General features: G+C 50.8%; 1 pseudogene across 1 annotated transcript in view; it reads left to right on the forward strand.

Annotated features, from left to right (window-relative positions):
- Positions 1 to 8,650: 8,650 nt before the first annotated feature.
- Positions 8,651 to 19,944, forward strand: part of LOC144717796 (chymotrypsin-like elastase family member 2A) — a 40,904-nt pseudogene continuing 29,610 nt past the window's right edge. The window contains exons 1-4 of the transcript XR_013585145.1: positions 8,651 to 8,712; positions 9,807 to 9,901; positions 10,974 to 11,071; positions 11,359 to 11,487. The product of XR_013585145.1 is annotated as a chymotrypsin-like elastase family member 2A (transcript). The remainder of the gene's footprint in view (positions 8,713 to 9,806; positions 9,902 to 10,973; positions 11,072 to 11,358; positions 11,488 to 19,944) is intronic.

Genomic DNA, 19,944 nt, shown 5'->3' on the forward strand with positions numbered 1-19,944 from the left:
GTTAGGGGAGTTAAAGGATAAGGCTATTAGTATAAATAATTGGGAGAGGGGAGGCGCGCGAGGAGCCATGCACAGCTTCCCACGACGGGCCTTTGTGATGGACACCGCCGCATGAACCTCGATGATGGGGGCCTGCGTGAGAAAAGGATTGATTGGAATTTGCGCCGTGCAGGTCGCTCATTGATTAGCGGAACAAAGGCACCGCGGAGCTGCCTGGCCCGGGCGAGGGGGGCGCGTGCCATTGTTTGGAGTTCACGCCGCGCGGACAAAGGATTAATTAGCATAGCGAAGGCGCACGGTGCGTGGGAAGGGGGTAGGGGTCCGGGAATCAGGATAAATGGGAAGCGCAAAGGGGAAATCGGACGGTTCTCTCCAGGCCAGCGGACCCGCAGCAGCTCCAGCCAGCGACCCGGACGTCCGTGCGACGTGTCGAGGTGCGCTGTTAGCACCGGGAGCAGCGAACCACCGCGGGCACCAAACAGTGAGTGGGGAGGTGAAGTAGGGTAGCGTAAGCCGATAAATAGGGAATAGGTACAGGTTTGGGTGGAATAGGCCAGCCTCGTCGACTCACTGATTCAACATCAATTCGCAGGTAGCATATAATAAATCATTAATAGCGAAGCGTGGTCTCGCGTGATCTTGTTGAGCAGTGTGTCGCGTGGGGAGCTGCGTGTGTGTGCGTGCGACCACCCCGTGTGCGATACAGGTGCCGGATCATAACGCGAGTTGAGTTGGAGTGCGCGGAGCGGCGTGTGTGTGTGTGGGCGTGCGTACGTTCGCTCCGTGTGGGTTGCAGGCGCGCGATTAGGACAGGGAGGTATCGTAGTAGGGAGGGGCAGAATACTACTCGGTAATTAGCCATGCCGGCTACGCGGACCCGCGGGGGAGGGGAATCCTCGGGCGATGGTTCCCACGCCACGGGTGAGGAACCTAGCAGCGGGGGGGCGATTGATGATGCTAGCCCGGCCGTTAGCATTATCGAGGGAGGGATCTCGGGGGCTAGCGACCCTCACAATCGTGTGCCAGCGCGTAGTGATTGGCTGTGTGTGTTGGTGACGCGCGCTGACGGTGAAGGATCATGGGTCAGCGCGGGGTCATGGGTTGTGAGGCAGTGATTGGCTGGGTATCGGTGACGCGCGCTGACAGCGAAGGGATCGTGTGGAAGCGCGTGGGGATTGGTCAACTAAGGGGGTGCTCACGTCGCGGTCCGCATACGCTCCGTCTCCAGGGAGGGGAGGCTATATAAGGCGGTGCGCGCAGGCGCACGGGGAGTTGGTGACCAGTGAAGACAGAAGACGGAGGAGGAAGAGATAGGGCCCTGAGGCACCTAGTCCCGCTGTCCTTGTGAGGACCGGGGCCCTGTGTGGCCCAGAGGCGGGACCTTGGGACCCAGGGCCGAACGTCCGTGTGAGGGCCGGCCCGCGGGACCCAGAGGTCGAGACCCACGCCCAAGCTGGGGTGGGTCTGTAGCGCCACGGACGGTACAGGGCTGGAGTGCCCGGGAGTGTGTACCGTGAGCTGTAGTAACCACGCGTGTCAAGTGAGCGTGTAGCGTGAGCTTTAGTAACCACCAGTATCAGGTGGAGTGTGTAGCGTGAGCTGTAGTAACCACCAGTGTCAGGTGAGTGTGTAGCGTGAGCTGTAGTAACCACCAGTGTCAGGTGGAGTGTGTAGTGTGAGAAATAGTGACCACACGTGTTATTGTGGAAGACAGGTGAAAATAAAGTGTGCTACCCGTCAAGTGGTTTCCCGCCGTCATTCCGAATACTTCAAATGTAAAAAGAACAGATAATACACTGTAACATGATAACAAATGTATGTTAATACATTAAATAAGTCAAAGAGTCTACACTTGTTCTCCATAATTGTCAACACAAGCCTAGAATCTTCTCCAGGCATTTGTTGACAACCTGAAGACCGCCCCTTGCCAACACACAACCCCTAATCCTCTGTCCACTCGAGGTCACGCGGCCTTCGCACGGCCCAGGGAGACGGTTCATCGGCGTGAACACCCTGTGCACGCCTTGCTGGCGGCAGGGAATATTTTCTAAACTGAGGGACGACCCTAGATTTGAAGCTTTCGTGACTGCAAGGATTCATATTCTTAGGTTTTTTCGGTAAAGTCACGTAGGTAAAACATCAAAATTAATTATAATAAAATAAAATAAAGATCACGACGTTTCGGAGGCAACACAAGTCTCCGTCATCAGGTGGGATCGTCACAGCCAGATTAGCTGCATCAAGTGAGGCAATGATTCAAGATGTAATCCCTTAAAAGCAAGTTGAGGGGGGAGGAGAGGGGGGGGAACTCATCAGAATGTGGTAGCCAATGAATGGAACGTATCGGGAGGGAGGGGGGCGGGGCTCAAAGACGGCACGGAGTGCGACGTACAACGCATCGGGAGGGGGAGGGGGGCGGGGCCAAAAGGATGGGCGACGGCGTGGACGCGATTGTGCGCAAGCGACTACTGCTGCACATGCCAACGCATTGGACAGAGATGGGGGAGGGGAGGCCTGATACACATGATAGAAAAGAACGAAAATGCCCATGTTTATACCAATGCTGGCTGAACAATGAAGAGAGTACTGTTAAACACTGGGGATGTTAACACTCGGTAAAGTAAAGTAAAATAGTGCCTGTCAGATAAGATGGTCCAAAAAAGTGTAATTAAGTCTTTTTTGCGTGGTTGATAACATCTTTCCAATGATTACTAAGTTTGTACATAAGATCCAAGTCCGATTCAGTACAGTGCATAAAATCCGTGATCTGATTCCATCTGTGAAGAATGTCGTTCCTGACTTACAGTATCCTGGAGTCTACAAATTGAGTTGCATTTGTGGTGATTGCTACATTGGAGAAACGAAACGTCATGTTTCTGATCGTGTCCGCGAGCACAAGTCAGATCTGAAACACTGCAGAACTGATTCTTCGGCCGTTGCCGATCATTGCTACAACTCGGTGGGCTCTCATGAAATTGTCTTTTCCGAGACCAAGGTTCTCTGCAAACCTCCTGGCTACCATCAAAGGTTTGTACACGAAGCCATACAGATATACAAACACAGACATAATTTAAACCGTGATTATGGGTACAAACTTAGTAATCGTTGGAAAGATGTTATCAACCACGTAAAAAAGACTTAATTACACTTTTTTGGACCATCTTATCTGACAGGCACTATTTTACTTTACTTTACCGAGTGTTAACATCCCCAGTGTTTAACAGTACTCTCTTCATTGTTCAGCCAGCATTGGAATAAACAGGGGCATTTTCGTTCTTTTCTATCATGTGTATCAGGCATCCCCTCCTCCCTATCTGTCCAATGCGTTGGCGTGTGCAGCAGTAGTCGCTTGCGCACAATCGCGTCCACGCCGTCGCCCATCCTTTTGGCCCCGCCCCCCTCCCGCTCCCGATGCGTTGTACGTGGCACTCCGTGCCGTCTTTGAGCCCCGCCCCCCTCCCTCCCGATACGTTCCATTCATTGGCTACCACATTCTGATGAGCCCCCCCCCTCTCCTCCCCCCTCAACTTGCTTTTAAGGGATTACATCTTGAATCATTGCCTCACTTGATGCAGCTAATCTGGCTGTGACGGTCCCACCTGATGACGGAGACTTGTGTTGCCTCCTGAATCGTCGTGATCTTTATTTTATTTTATTTTTATTAATTTTGATGTTTTACCTACGTGACTTTACCGAAAAAACCTAAGAATATGAGGGACGACCCGTTCTGGTCGTGCCCTCTCATAGAGTTAGTTACCGTCCCTAACAACAGCACCAACTCGCGCGCACACACACAAACGCACCATCAACAATTTAAAAACCGAGACGATATGGATTGTATAACATTTAATATCTCATCCTCCGGTTTGGCTGTGCTTAGAGAGGCTTTCTGGTGTGCCTCGACGTCGTTGTGCATGGCGACGGTGGCATTCGCACCCAGGAGTTATCTAGTATTAAATTGATGGCTCTATATATTACAGAGGATAACATTATATGATGCAAAACGGATATTGAGATTTTTTTCGAATCATGTAGAAGCTTTGAAACAAAGTGGTACAGTACTGTGGCGCCCACACAGTAACACAGTGACTGCATGTGCAATGCAAGTGTAATGAACGACTTCCGCGACATGTCGTGTAGAGGGTACTTCTTCTTTATTACTCACATTGGGCACAACACAGGCCAACACTTATTCTTCCTTACACTAAGTACAACACTAGGTATTAACGTCTCTACTGGTTACACACAGCCGATCCCTTGGTGTGGTCCCATCGCCCTCACTCGGCTACGCCGCTGGCTGGCGGCGTGACGATGAGGGCGATGGAAACCACGCAGGAGATCTTCCACGTGGCAAGACGACAGAGAGATGACGACGAGCAGCGACGCAACCAGGACCCAGACCCCACACATGAGCCCCGAGCCCCGGGTCCGGGAAAACACTGGATGATCTGCACTAATGGACTCTAGAATCAAGTTGCCGTACTGATATCTTTTGGCCACTTTGTATCAGATCACGTGTGGAAGAATCTCATATATCTACATGGTCCACCAACATTCGACTATAAAATGCCGGATCACAGGCATGTGCCACTGCGTCCAGCTTAAAAGGCAAACAGGTATATCCCAAGCACAACATTTAGGCTGATGAATGAATCTTATATGTTGTCATAGACATACCACTTCATGATAAAATGTTGTAACTATCAAAATTAACAAAAAAAGGTCAAGAATCTTTATTTGAAGCTTTCTTGACTTCAGGAATCCATACTCTTTGGTTCTTTCAGTAAAGTCACGTAGGTAGAAAAAGAAAGAAAAAATAATTAATCAGAACGTTTCGATCGCAACACAAGCGATCGTCCTCAGACGGAAAAAATAATCCAGCAGTAGAACTGCTGAGCCAGGAAGAACACAGCGAGAGAGCTTCTACAACAAGAGGTTATATATGTTGGCCAAGGGCAAGCAGGCGGAGTCCGAGCTGGAAAGGAGTCCCATCCCTGCAAGTAAGCACATCAGTTGTGTTAATGGGGAGATTAGGAAGAAAGAGATTATGGAGAGAGATTAGCATGTCAAAGTAAATGAGCTTCCGTCGCCGCATAGGAGTACTATTGCCGCATATGCGCACAGCAGCAGTGTTAATGGGAGACAAGCACTATGTTGATGGGAGAGATTAGGCAGAGGGATTAGGGAGATTAGCAAGATAATGTCATGTCTATGTGTAACACAAGCTGCGGCGCTGCCAACTGCGCTGTGAGAGGCAAGCGCGTCAACGCAAGAGAACAACCGCAACGGTGGTCGCGCCAGTGAGACACACAGCCCATCACACAGCCTACACCATCGATACATCGAAGCTAAGGGAGCAGAGGTGGCCATGTTTGTGAGACCCCAGCCCCTTAATGCAGAGGCACCCAAAAGGGCAATGCAACTCAGAGAGTTCGAGATAACAGCCAAACGACAGGAAGGATGGAAGCACCATAGCAAGATACAACTTTACTTGGTTAATAACGTCCTTCCAATGATTGCTCAGCTTATACCCATCTTTTCACTTCGCATTAAGAGATAAAATGTCCACATCTGCTTGGGACCTTGTAGATTACATGACTGTTTCTTCTGCCGCGACAATGTCAACCAAATATAAGTTAACCTGATTGCTAAATTCAACATCCTGTCAATAAAGAAGCCAGATCCACACGGGAAAAAGTTAGATGTTAACAAGATTGTTATCAATCAGAGTAACAGCCCAATTTCTGTTGGCCTAAAATCGGTACTAGCTAGAGGGCTGAATTTTGCAGTCACCCCCAAATACATCCCAGTGGATGATATCATTGCCCAGGATGACGTAGCCCTCAAAGGTTTGGGACACATCCCAGCAGACGTGGCAAGATCTTAAATCGCCGCCATCCTCAAAAACACTAAGACATCCATTAGTAACATCAGCAGGGACGAGCGCTCTGAGCTTGCTCAATTGAAAAAGAGAGATGACATTGTCATCTTCTCAGCCGACAAGGGCAATGCCAAAGTCATCATGGATTAAAACCACATACAACAACAACATCCAGGACCTTCTTAATGATATGTCAGTTATACCAAAATCAACGAAAATTCTACCAACCGTCTGGCAACAAAAAAAACAATATCATCACTAATCCGACTTCTTTAATCGAACCGACCAAGCAGCTCTAAAACCTTGGGCTTGATAGACCATCAAGAATTATGGCCTTCCAAATATCCATAAATAAGGTACTCCACTCCGTCCTATCGTATCCACCATCAACTCACCTACCTACAAACTGGCACAATTTCTGTCTGAGACCCTGCTTCCATTCACGGGCAAGACCAGTATTTAACTCAGCTCACTTGGTTTCTCTAATCAAGGACATTTCACTGTCTCTAGATGATTTGCTTACCAGTTTCTTTGTAATCTCTCTGTTCACCAAGGTACCCCTACCTGACACAATAGCAATCATTGAATACTTGGTCCAACAGGGACTGAATCCTGATGTACCAACTTTGGTGAGGCACTGCCTTACCAACACTTACTTCACCTGGAATGGTACATTCTACAAACAAAATGAAGGTACCCCTATGGGTTGTCTCTTATCACCAGTGGTAGCGAATGTTTTCACGGAGAAATTTGAAACAGATACCATCCTGACATCCACCCTACGTCCTTCCCTGTGGAAGAGATACGTAGATGACACTTTCGTCATCTGGCCACATGGCCAACCAGCACTGAACCAATTTTTCAACCACATCAATTCCATACACCCTTCCATCAAATTCACAATGGAAGTGGAAAATGATGGCATGCTACCATTCCTGGATGTTTTGATCGAGAAGAGGCCTGATGGCTTGTTGGGACATTCTGTCTACAGGAAGGCAACCCACAATGATTCCTATCTAAAGCCTGATTCCCACCACCATCCGGCCCAGAAGAATTCCCTCATCAAAACTCTACACCATAGGGTCCACAGCATCTCAGACCAGCGCCACCTAGCCAGTGAACTGGAGCACGTACACCAAGCCCTCAAGATGAATGGATACTCAGACCGCAAAATCCGCAAAGCTGTATCCCCAACCACGGGGAGACAACCATCTCAGGACCCAATCAAAACCATCACCTTGCCATACATAGCAGGTGTTACCAAAACTATTTCCAAAATCTTGAACAAACACAAGATCCAGTTCCGATTCAATACAGTACACAAAATCCGTGATTTGATTCCATCTGTGAAGGATGTCATTCATGACATGCGATACCCTGGCGTCTACAAACTAGGTTGTGTCTGCAGCAGCAGTTACTTTGGGGAAACGAAACGACATGTCTCGGACTGTGTTCACGAACACAAGGCAGATTTGAAACACGACAGAACCAATAACTCTGCCTTGGCTGATAATTGTTATAACTCTGTGGGCTCGCACAATATTGTTTTTTCCGAGACCAAGGTACTCTGCAAACCTTCGGGCTACTATCAAAGATTCGTCTATGAAGCCATCCAGATATATAAACACAGAAACAATTTCAACCGAGAAGATTGGTATAAGCTGAGCAATCATTGGAAGGACGTTATTAACCAAGTAAAGTCGTAACTTGCTGCGGTGCTTCCATCCTTCCTGCCGTTTGGCTGTTATCTCCGACTCTCTGAGTTGCATTGCCCTTTTGGGTGCCTCTGCATTAATGGGCTGTTGTCTCACTAACATGGCCACCTTTGCTCGCTTAGCCTCGATGTATCGATGGTTCTGGCTGTGTGGTGGGTTGTGTGTCTCACTGGCGCGACCACTGTTGCGGTGGTTCTCTTATGCGGCGACGGAAGCTCATTTACTTTGACATGCTTATCTCTCTCCCTAATCTCTCTCCCTAATCTCCCCATTACCACAACTGATGTGCTTGCGTGCGGGGATGGGACTGCTTCCCAGCTCGGACCCCGCCTGCTTGCCCTTGGCCAACATATATAACCTCTTGTTGTAGAAGCTCTCTCACTGTGTTCTACTTGGTTCAGCAGTTGTACTGCTGGATATTTTTTTCCCACATGAGGACGATCGCTTGTGTTGTGATCGAAACGTCGTGATATATATTTTTTTCCTACCTACGTGACTTTACCGAAAGAACCAAAGAGTAAGGTTAATAATGTAAAAAATGGGCTTAAAATAAGGAAAATAAATGAATGCATTACATTTCAAATCACTAAAAGCCAAAGAAAAGTGTCTCCCTGTTCAACCAGTGTTTGGCAGTGTTCACTTCTCCTGGCGGGCCTAAGCCAGTGATGGATATTCCCAATACTGTGGTGTGGGGTATCTGCCTATAAAACTACCAACCAGAATAAGAGCTTGCGATCCTCCCATAGCGTGTGTTTTGCATAATAATATAACTTTTTGAACATGCTGCTTCATTTATAAAAGTTTTATACGCCTAAAAATACTTTAAATTCCACCACTTTTCTCCTGCTGACACCCACCTAAATATCAGACACGATGGCACGCGTTAATTTGAAACGTAAATAATTTGAAATTTGCATGCGGTTTTGGTTGAGAGTTGGACTTCCCTATTCTGTTTGCCCCTGGAGGACTCACATGGGCAACAGATTCTGTATAAAAGCCAAGAGGTCCCAGCAGTGAGACACGGCAGTGATCAAGAAACTACAAGCATTCAAGAAGCTCCAAGTCATCGATCAACCATGCTCGCCTTTCTCGTCTGTGCTGCTCTGCTGGTTGCGGGTGAGTGTTGCTCTTGCTGACACATTGAGCTGCTGAGTGATTGCAATGCACGCATTTCATTTAGTGGAGCGACCGTTCGAGCTTCTTCAGGAACTAGACTTAGTTCTAGAAGATGCTCGTATGGCACTTCCGCTTTTATTTCAGTCCGCTTTCATTGACTGGTGGACACCCCCCTCTTTTCTCCCGACTCTCACTGAAACAGCTACTGATGTATTTAACCCATATGCAATAATATGCAAGCTATCACTGTTTCGATATGATTTCAGTTGCACCGTGTATTGGGTTTTAGAGGAAGACAGTCTCACAGTTACAGTATTAATAAACGTAAAGGTACAATAATCACAATGAAATTATCATGCGTTATGAGTCTTGCTTTCATGCCGGCCCATCGGTATAGGTCTCTAGGATTTCCTCAAAGGTGGTGGATCGCGCATCTGAATGCTCCATTGATACGATAGCATGAATCGGGCTCGGTCCATGGTAGACCACAGGTAAAAAAAAAATTGTTCTTAACATGTTATACTTGTTCGTCTGTTTATTCGGGACTCCTTGTGACCGACTGGGCCCCTATGGGACGCATACGCTGCATACCCCAGAGCTGCACCCCTGAGTACATTTGTAATAAAGGACTCTTTCACTGTGTCTGTCTCCGTTGTCCTTTATTCGGGTTCTTACAACTTGTCCCACACGGCCCTCGCTCAGAGCCTCCCCGCTTGGCAGCTCGACAGCTGCCGTCGCTCCCGTAGCCTTTCTCTACTCCGATGCAGCTGCGCTGCAGGTTCCATTGTGCAGTCCTCCGGCTGCTCTCACTGCAGCTCCCCCGCTGCTCCCCGTTCCTCCTTTGCTCGGTCACCGCTGGCCGACGGTGCCGAGTCTCACCGTGTGGCGATCTCGCCACTCTCCACTCTCCGCCCTGCGTGGCCTCACCCTGTCTCTATTCCCATACTCTCCTCCCGTCTCTTCCGGTTCTCTCCCTTAAGACCTTACCCCTCTCTCTCACGTGACCTAACTCCTCCCCCAGTGACGTCATATCTGCGAGGCCATTAACGCCCGCATTACACATTTATGCGTGTGTGTGCTTTTGTTCCTCACAGCTGAGGTGTCGGCTCAGAGCTGTGGGATCGCAGCGTATCCCCAGATCCGCGTGGTGAACGGCGTGGAGGCTCGCGCCAACTCCTGGCCTTGGCAGGTAACGGCAGAGGCTGAATAACAGCCATCACAGCCACACGATGCATTGTCAGTCGATCATAGTGCAGTAGCATCCATTGTTGTACATGCCACGTGGAGGCCCTCATCCAGCAGTGCATTGATAAAAAGGCTGCATGTGTGCAACATGAAAATTTCAGATCTTCCACTCTTCCCAATGACATTGAATCAGTCACTGTATTCCGAATGTGAATCAGAATGTTTTTATATTGGAGAAATCCGATTCGCTTTAAAGCTCTTTTTCACAGATGTCCAGTAGGGGCAGGTCAGAACGTTACAACAACACACAACGCAAAAACACAACAAGAGTGCAAAGTATAGGAAAGATAAACAAATCACTTTAAAATATATATATATAAATTAAACGAAAATATATGTTTTATCTTACCAGATAAAGCCCACTGAACTATTTCTTTTTTAGATACGTCCTGACCACAAATGATAGCTCACCAAAGTGGCCCATCATGTGAAAATTTATATCAGCAAAATAATATTGATGTAAGTTTTTAAATATGGAGGGATAACCATGAGCACCCAGGGATAAAATCCACACGACCACAGGGAGAACATGCATACTCCAAATGTACAGGTGTGAGGGTTGGGTTTGAACCCCTGACCTCCCGCAGACCAGGAGAGGAATATACCTTCACATCACTGTCGGGTCCCTCAAATATAAATATTATTTTTAATAAAGTTTCGAAGTTCATATTGTATTTGTACTTCAATTCCCATGCTTGAGAAAGGCAGTAAAATAACAGCAAAACAATCCCAGAACACACCAGGACAACACAGATTTCATTAAATTGTACTTTGGGAGAGCGGAGGCACAGTGGTTGACGTACTGCACTACGAACCGGGCTACATGGGTTATATTTTCAGCAACTGTGGCGAGTGATATCTCAACCAGTCCTGGATTACACCCCTTCGCAACCAGCTCTAACCAGCATTTTGCATTGACTCAAGGGCTAAGTTATGACTGCATTATTCGATATAGTAATTGGAGTCCTGGACAAATAACAGGAACGGCCACCAATCTCGCTGTGATTGCATTGCAGGCGATCGTGCAGAGGTACTCTGGAGGAAGATGAGTCAACTACTGTGGAGGAACCCTCATTGATCGTCAATGGGTGCTCACCTCTGCGAGCTGCTTCACGTGAGTCATGGCACCAATGGAGTCGCGAGTATGTGTGCAGGCAGTGCAACTGCACCGTGGCCCAGGTACTGTACAGTATTTTGCTGTACCACATTGTGGCCACCAAGGATGGAGCAGTCGATCTTGGCAACAAGGAGGCGGCATCTATCAATTACCTTCACACGATGCCACGTGGCAGTAAATCGCAACATTTCTATTTAGTACTTCCTCACTGAAATGTTTACAGATGTAAGTGATTAAGACCACCCATTGCTCTGTTATCTCCCCACATCCACCACAACGTGCAGGAATGGCTACAGCTACAGGGTGGTGTTGGGAAAGCACAGTGTGTCCACAACCGAGCCGGGGGAGATCACCACTCCATTGAGCCTGGCCGTCTGGCATACCTACTGGAATCCCAGCATCCCAGCAAATGGGTGAGAACGCAAACAGGCACACTGGTTTTTGTGACACCGTGACAGAATTGCCATGGAGAGACAAACATACAAACATAAAGTGTCATTTAGACAAACAGACAAAATATAAACACTATAAGTAGACAAACAGACATGCATACAGAGACATACAGACAGGAACTGTAGGGTCTGCAAAAACTCCTATTATCCGTGGCCCTACTCTTCCAATTATACATGATTATCTGCAATTTTATTCCTATAAATAATAGGAGTAAAATAGCAGATAATATCATTTGCGATATTGGTCCCCCACATCACCACGGTTAGGGGAGAGTTATCTGCAAAGCGCTGAACCCCCATTGCATGGGGTATGTTGGATGTGGATTAGGCCCAGACTAGCCATAGGGCAGCATTCCGGGCAAATGCTCAGTGGGCCGGTACATTCCGAGGGCTGGTGAGCCGGTTTGTGTGGAAAAATAGCAAATGTGATCGGAGTAAAAATAAAAAAAATGTTCTTACCTCTAATGTCTAAGCTCCATTGCTTAGTTGGCATTAAATCCTATATTTGGCAGCCAAAAAGATTATTCTTCACCAGCCCATTTGTTTTTTGCATCTGCTGTTGTATACTATCCCTTCTTCCAAAATTGATATATAATGAATGAAAACACACCAAAGCGCAGCAAACTGCAAAACACCAGGGGTTGTTAAGTAATGAACTGGAGGGAGCAAAGATACCCAAAAAGGCCAAGGAATTAAATTATTAAATAAGTGGGGCAGCTCAAGGCTGTGTGCACAGGGGAGGGAGCTGATTTAAACAACCCTGCACGTCTGAACGTGAGGGGGCCTTTGACCTGAAATTAAGAATAACACTCCCAGAGCAGAAGGTTGGGTGGCCACAGTGAGACGAATAAGAGTGTTGTATATCTCTCAAGGATGCAGACTCAGCAACAACAAGGCTGCGGGGGTCACCAGAAGTTCGCGTTCGCCTAGTTAAGACAAAAAGCTCAATTATTCTGTATTGCTATTAAAGTAACGTTAAAGTCGGAATTTAACAACAGGGTAGGCTAAAGTTATTGATATTCACACCCACTCCAATTAAACCAGGCCACAAGTTACGCCTACTGAACCATCACCATCATTAAGTCAATATGAAATGTTATTTCCATACTTTAATACTTTTTATACAACTCGACCCGAAGCATATGACAATCAGAACCTTCCTAAGTCAAAATTGAATCGCACCCAGACAGGAGCGAATAGTCGATATAAGGTTGAAGAGGGAAGGAAATTAAGAGCACGGCGAACTGCAAACGTAAGCAAAAAGCCGGGAACGACACCAACCCAGCGACCCACCAGCCCAGCAACAGCGAGTCGGGCTTCGACAGGCCATAAAAGTAGAAATAATAACTCCCGGGGTCAGGGGACACAAGAAGAAGCAGGCATTCTAGATTTGAAGCTTTCGTGACTGCAATGATTCATATTCTCAGGTTTTTTCGGTAAAGTCACGTAGGTAAAACATTAAAAGTAATGAAAGTAAAATAAAACAAAACAAAAATAAAAATAAAATTCACGACGTTTCGGAGGCAACACAAGTCTCCGTCATCAGGTGGGACCGTCACAGCCAGATTAGCTGCATCAAGTGAAGCAATGATTCAAGATGTAATCCCTTATAAGCAAGTTGAAGGGGGGAGGAGAGGGGGGGGGAGTTCATCAGAATGTGGTAGCCAATGAATGGAACGTATCGGGAGGGAGGGGGGTGGGAGGGGGAGGGAGCCAACAAAACATTTGGCGACGGCTTGGACGCGGCTGCTGCGCACGCCAACACAATGGGCAGAGAGGGGGGAGGGGAGGTCTGATACACATGTGTAATGCGGGCGTAAGCGACCTTCCGGATGTGACGTCACGGGGGGTGGAGTCATGTGACGTGGGGGGAAGGTTCGGGTCCTTAAGCGGGTAAACCGGAAGGGGAAGGCAGTCGGGGTGTGAGCGGAAAAGAGTGAGGCCACGCGGGCGAGTGTGGAGAGGGGGGGGCGCCGACGGCCATCGGGAGCCAACCCCGAAGATAAGAGGAAGCTGCGGAGTGGTGTGCAGCTGCAGAGGAGACAGCCAGAAGGGCTGCGTGTTAGAGGCAGCGGTGTGGCTGCCAGGAGGAGCTGCGGAGAGAGAGAGAGAGACAGCAAGAGGCTGTCAGAGCTGCGGAGGGAGAGGAGTTGCAGCGAGTACAGCCAAGAGGGGCTGTGTGAGAGAAACAGCAGCGGAGCTGCTGTTGTGGATCGGGCCGACATTGGAGTCAGCACCGTGGAGAAGCTACAGAGTAAAGACAGCCGTGTGGGTGTACAGCACGAACCGAATAAAGGACACTGAGCCAGACATCGTGGTCCAGTCGTTTATTACACTGGTGTCGGAAGTGCAACGGCATGTCGAAACAAGTGAGGAAGAAAGTTAATCCGGCGCCTGCATCGGCTTCTTCGTCCGACGACGACGAACTCCCTCCAACCACGGATCCTGTTGGGGTGGTGGAGGAGAGCCCGGCTGAGGCGACCACGGGAACGGGAGTGGAGGATGTTGGCGCGGTGGCGGGTCCGTCGACATCATCAGACGCGGATCAACGATGGCAAGCGATGGCGGTACAACTGGAGGCACTTAAGGACGTCCTGGCGCATCTATGCCATCTCGTCGCGCCAGGGACGATGGATGATTCAAGTGGTGCTCCGCGGGCCGCCACGTTGCCTGTCCTGCCGCCGCCATTGCCCACGCGGCAAGAGGCCGCCATTTTGCGCGCTCCGTGGCGCCAAACCGCCATCTTGGCCACGCCGCGGGCCGACGCCATTTTGAATTTGCCATCACAACCACCACCATTGGAAGACGGCGGGAAGAGGAGTCGGAGTCGCCACCTTACAACGGTTAAAGAATTTTCCGTCGGTGGGGACTGGAGCGCGTTCGCCTGCCGCTTCTTGGCGGCGGTACGCACAGCAAGATGGACCGATGCGGAGGCTTTGGAGGTGTTGCCGACTCTCCTGGACGACGAATCTGTCCGATTCTTCCGTTCCATAACGACCGATAAGAAGGCAACTTTATGTGGTGTTTTTCAAGAAATGGCCGATGCTTATGAGCCACCAGATGATGCGCATCGGCGATTCGCTCAACGACAACGAGCACCAGAGGAGTCGCCCGTGGCGTTCAGGGGTGCGGTGCTGGAGCTGGCCATGGCAGCTTATCCTGAGACGCCACAGGACCTGCTCGAGCCTCTCATATTAGGGAAAATGTTGGAGCTGTCTCGGGATCTAGGGATCCCCATGCCTGTGTGTGGGCATGAGAAGCTAACTTCCCGGACGGCTGCTAAGTGTCTCGATGCGCAATTCAACCTCCGTCGCTGGAAACAAGTGACGGCGTGGACGGGGGGGCCCGTCAAAGAAGGGGATGCGCTGGGGTGGAACCCTGCGCAGGCTGTCTATGTTCCGGATGACCGGGGCCCTCAACAACTGACGGCCGCCTCCGCTCCATGGACGGGACGCGGCGGGCCGAGACCGCGCGCGGCGCTACCAGAACGGGGCCGTCAGGAGGCGAGGCCTGCGCTTCGGCGCAACGAGGCCGAATGTTTCCGCTGCGGGCGTAGGGGCCACTACGCCAGAGACTGCTGGGCCCGCTTCCCGGCTCCGCCGCAGCGGGAGGCCTCGGCACCGGTCAAGTCGGCTAAAGATCCTCCGAAACAGGCATGTCGGCACGCACCAGACACTCGGCAAGGCTTTACACCTCACCCATCACCGTCGTTGCGCCATCCTAACGTTGCGGTTAAAGCATGCCCTTCGACGGGGCCTTGTCGCTCGGTCACGCAATGGCGCAAGTTGGCACGGAGAGTCGTCGCGGCCGCTACGGGCTCGTCCACTGTACCGGGGTCTATACAAGGGGTGGACGTACGCATTTTGGTCGACTCCGGCGCGTCTGCGACTATTATTTCGGATGTCATTTTTCATCTGTTGGGCATCCCGCCGGGGGCTGTGCGTCCGGTTTATGGGTCGTGCGTCGCTGCGAACGGGGGTAGCATGGGTATCGTGGGTCAGGTGGATGCTAAGATATCTATTGGGGATGTGTCGGCCTCGGGTGTTGTGTTGATATCGAGATCTTTGGCGGTTCCTTGTTTGTTAGGCACCGATTTTTTGGCTAAGATGCCCATTTTGATCAAAATCAATGAGAATTGTATTGAACTGCCGGGGGGCCGTCAAATCTCGTTTCTGCCGTCGCCCTGGGGGTGACCTGCTTCGGCCGTACAAGTGCAGGCGCTGTCCGTCGCATCTGTGGACATCCCACCTGGTACACAGATGCTTATACCCTTGCGGTATCGGAAGCCCCTGCCTGATCGGCTAGGAGCAGTAGGGGTCTTGTTGTCACCGTCCGCCGCGATAACAACCGGGTTGGCGTTAGTGGGGGCACAGACCATCGTCCGGCCGGATCAATTACCGTTTTTACAGGTGCTTAATGCGTGGGGAGAAAACGTCCGTGTCCCGGCCGGTACGGTTGTGGCACATGCCACTACGGCGTTTGCGACCCATGATTGTCCACATAGCCGGGGAGTTGTTGCTGGGGTTTCCGAGCCAAGGAGTTCGGATGATCGTTGGGTTGCTCATTTATGTGACGAAAATTCTTCCCTGTCCATGGAGCAACGTGGTGCGCTGCGTAAATTGTTGTTGACATATTCCGATGTGTTCAGCTCCGATGATTTGGATTTGGGCCGCACTTCGTTGCTTTACCATCACATTGAGACGGGCGATGCTGCCCCTATTCGATTAAATTCGCATCGGATGAGTCCTGCGGAGCGAGAACACGTACGGGGGGCAGTGGAAGACATGTTGGCTGCGGACATTATATCGCCATCTAACAGCCCATGGGGCGCTCCAGTCGTCTTGGTTAAGAAGAAGGATGGCAAATTGCGATTTTGTGTTGATTTCCGCAAATTGAATAAGATATCGGTGGCAGATGCGTACCCCCTGCCGCGTATGGATGACTCCCTCGACGCATTGTCGGGGGCTAAGTTCTTTTCCACACTGGACCTCTCTTCGGGATTTTGGCAGCTTCCCCTTGACGAGTCCTCACGGGAGAAAACCGCATTCCGTACGCCGCAGGGGTTATTTCAATTCAACTGTCTCCCGATGGGATTGAATGCGGCCCCTGCTACATTTCAAAGATTGATGGAGCTCGTTTTGACGGGGTTGCAGTGGGAGACATGTCTTATATATTTGGACGATATCATTGTCTTCAGCCGCACATTTGATGAACATTTGACGCGGCTGGAGACAGTGTTCACGAGGATGCGTTCTGCCAAATTGAAATTCAAACCAAAGAAATGTCACCTACTGCAACGGTCCGTCCGCTATTTGGGGCACATTGTGAGTGCTGAGGGAGTGTCCACAGATCCGGAAAAGACGGCGTGCGTCCGGGATTGGCCGACTCCGGCCACCGTGGGGGATGTTCGGCGGTTTTTGGGATTTGCCTCGTATTACCGAAGATTTGTGCCGGGTTTTGCGACGATTGCGAGGCCCTTGCATCTCCTTACGGGTAAAGGACGGAAGTTTGTTTGGGGACAGCCGGAGGAGGCGGCCTTTCGGAGTCTGCGTGATCTATTGGCCACGGCCCCAACATTGGATTATCCCGATTTCGATCACCCATTCATTCTTGATACGGACGCGAGTGACACAGGTATTGGGGCGGTGTTATCACAGTCTAAAGGGGGTGTAGAGCGTGTCGTGGCGTATGGTAGCCGAGTCTTGTCTCCTGCGGAAACCCGCTACTGTGTCACTCGCAGAGAACTATTGGCGGTTGTTTTTTTCCTACGGCAATTTCGACCATACCTCTACGGTCGTTCTTTTATCGTGCGTACGGATCATGCGGCCTTGCAATATGCCCTTAAAATTGACCAGCCATCCGGACAGTTGGCACGTTGGTTGGACACGCTACAGGAATTTTCCTTCCAAATTCAACATCGGAAGGGAGTGCGCCATGCGAACGCTGACGCACTTTCCAGATTACCGCGGCGCGCCCCTTGTAAATGTGAGTCGGGGACGCATAGGTGTTCGCCGATTCCGAACCCCCCTCAGCCGCTTACGTTGGCCGTCGAGAAGTCGGACACTCCGATGGAACCGGGACCGGCTGACGGGGTTTTGAATCTGCCGCGGTCTGTCTGGATCCGGGAACAGATGATGGATGAGTCATTGGTGTCCTTGCGGAAGCGGTCTGCTAGGGACAATGGGAGTCCGAGTACGGCTATGGGGCCGCAAACCGCTCTCCGAGATGGTCTGCTTATGTGGTGGGAGGGGTTCCAGGAACGTTGGCGCCTGGTGGTACCAACGTCCTTGCGATTCGAGTTGATTAGAACCCTCCATTGTGACACTCTCTTACATTTAGGGGTGCAGAAGACCTTGTTGACGTTGCAACGTCATTATTTTTGGCACGGCATGGCGACAGATGTCGTAGGGCACGTGCGCGCGTGCCCTGCGTGTGCACGACGTAAGCCGCCGAAACATCCTTACGTGCCGCCTCTCCAGTCGATTCAGGTGTCTCGAGTCAATGAATTGGTGGCACTGGACATATTGGGACCTTTTCCACCATCGGCGAGGGGTAATAAATATTTGCTGGTAGGGGTTGAGTACCTCTCCCGTTGGCCGATGGCCTGGCCGTTGCCCGATCAGTCGGCCGCGGCCATTACCGACGCCTTTTTGTTTGGGTATATTATGGATAAGGGGGCGCCTGAGAGACTCCTCACGGACCAGGGCAGGAATTTCTCTTCTAAATTATTGGCGGAAGTGTGCGCGGGCCTTGGGACTAAGAAAGTACGGACATCCCCATACCATCCGCAGACGGATGGTATGGTTGAACGGCTGAACAGGACATTGTCTGCCATGCTTTGCCATACCGTGAGTGAACAACAATCAGATTGGGATCTGCACATCCCCGGGGTGCTTTCGGCGTACAGGATGACGCCTCATGCGGCTACAGGATATTCGCCGTTTTACCTTATGTATGGTCGGGAAAACGTGCCGCCGGTGGATGTGCAATTGGGAACTGGGGTGAAGGGACCTCATAAACCACTTCCTGAATACATTCAGGACACGGTTCGCCGAGTCACGGAGGCGCGGGAGAATGCCCGCGTGGCTACGGCCAAAGCCCAGGCCCGGAACGAGCGATATGCGCGACGGTCTGAGGGGGAGTGCCCTTGGAAGGTTGGGGACCTAGCCTGGCTTCATTGTCCACAGGTACGTCCGGGGACCTCGCCGAAATTGCACAAACCCTGGCATGGTCCCGTCCGCCTCATTGCGGTTCCCAACCCACAGTCAGCACGCGTCCAGATTGGGTCTCGTCGCTGGGTTGTGCATACGTCGCGCTTGAAACCATATGTTGCTCCCTTACATGATGCGTCATCCCCCAATGTTGCCTTGCCGGGGTCTGTTGCTGCTGACTCTCCCCTGCCTGCGTCCATTGATCTTGCTAGAGCGCCTGTCGTACCTGTTCCAGACAGGCCGGCCGTGACATTGCGGGGGACGAGGGGCCCTGCTCGGAGGACGCCTGCCAGGTCTGCGGGACCTTCGAGCCCTGCAGCCCTTCCGACCCAGCTGCGGGCACGGTCACAGGACAAGCCCAAGACTAACTCTTTAGAGACACGGGACGGCGGTGGACTTCCAGCTGCGACAGGGGGATTACCCCCTGTCATTCCTCGACTTTCATCGCGTTCCCGTTCTGCGAGTGGGCCGCCGACCGTCCGGGACGGGCCGGCGACCCGCACACGTTCCAAATCGCTTACGTTTCGTTGATTGTTGTTGTCTTGTTATTTTTTTCTTACAGTTGTATTTATTGCATGCTTTTTGTACGTTCGTTGATGTTAATTGCGTCGTTGTTGTTGTTCTTGCTGTTACATTGTATGCTTAGTGTCCTTTAGGGGGGGAAGCTCGGTTCGCCGCATTACGATTTGCTATTGGTCAGCCGAGGTCGGCTGGGATTTTTCTACGGGGGAGGGTGGTGTAATGCGGGCGTAAGCGACCTTCCGGATGTGACGTCACGGGGGGTGGAGTCATGTGACGTGGGGGGAAGGTTCGGGTCCTTAAGCGGGTAAACCGGAAGGGGAAGGCAGTCGGGGTGTGAGCGGAAAAGAGTGAGGCCACGCGGGCGAGTGTGGAGAGGGGGGGGCGCCGACGGCCATCGGGAGCCAACCCCGAAGATAAGAGGAAGCTGCGGAGTGGTGTGCAGCTGCAGAGGAGACAGCCAGAAGGGCTGCGTGTTAGAGGCAGCGGTGTGGCTGCCAGGAGGAGCTGCGGAGAGAGAGAGAGAGACAGCAAGAGGCTGTCAGAGCTGCGGAGGGAGAGGAGTTGCAGCGAGTACAGCCAAGAGGGGCTGTGTGAGAGAAACAGCAGCGGAGCTGCTGTTGTGGATCGGGCCGACATTGGAGTCAGCACCGTGGAGAAGCTACAGAGTAAAGACAGCCGTGTGGGT

This window comes from Lampetra planeri, chromosome 4, assembly GCF_965212315.1.
Source record: "Lampetra planeri chromosome 4, kcLamPlan1.2.h2, whole genome shotgun sequence".
Taxonomy (NCBI): domain Eukaryota; kingdom Metazoa; phylum Chordata; class Hyperoartia; order Petromyzontiformes; family Petromyzontidae; genus Lampetra; species Lampetra planeri.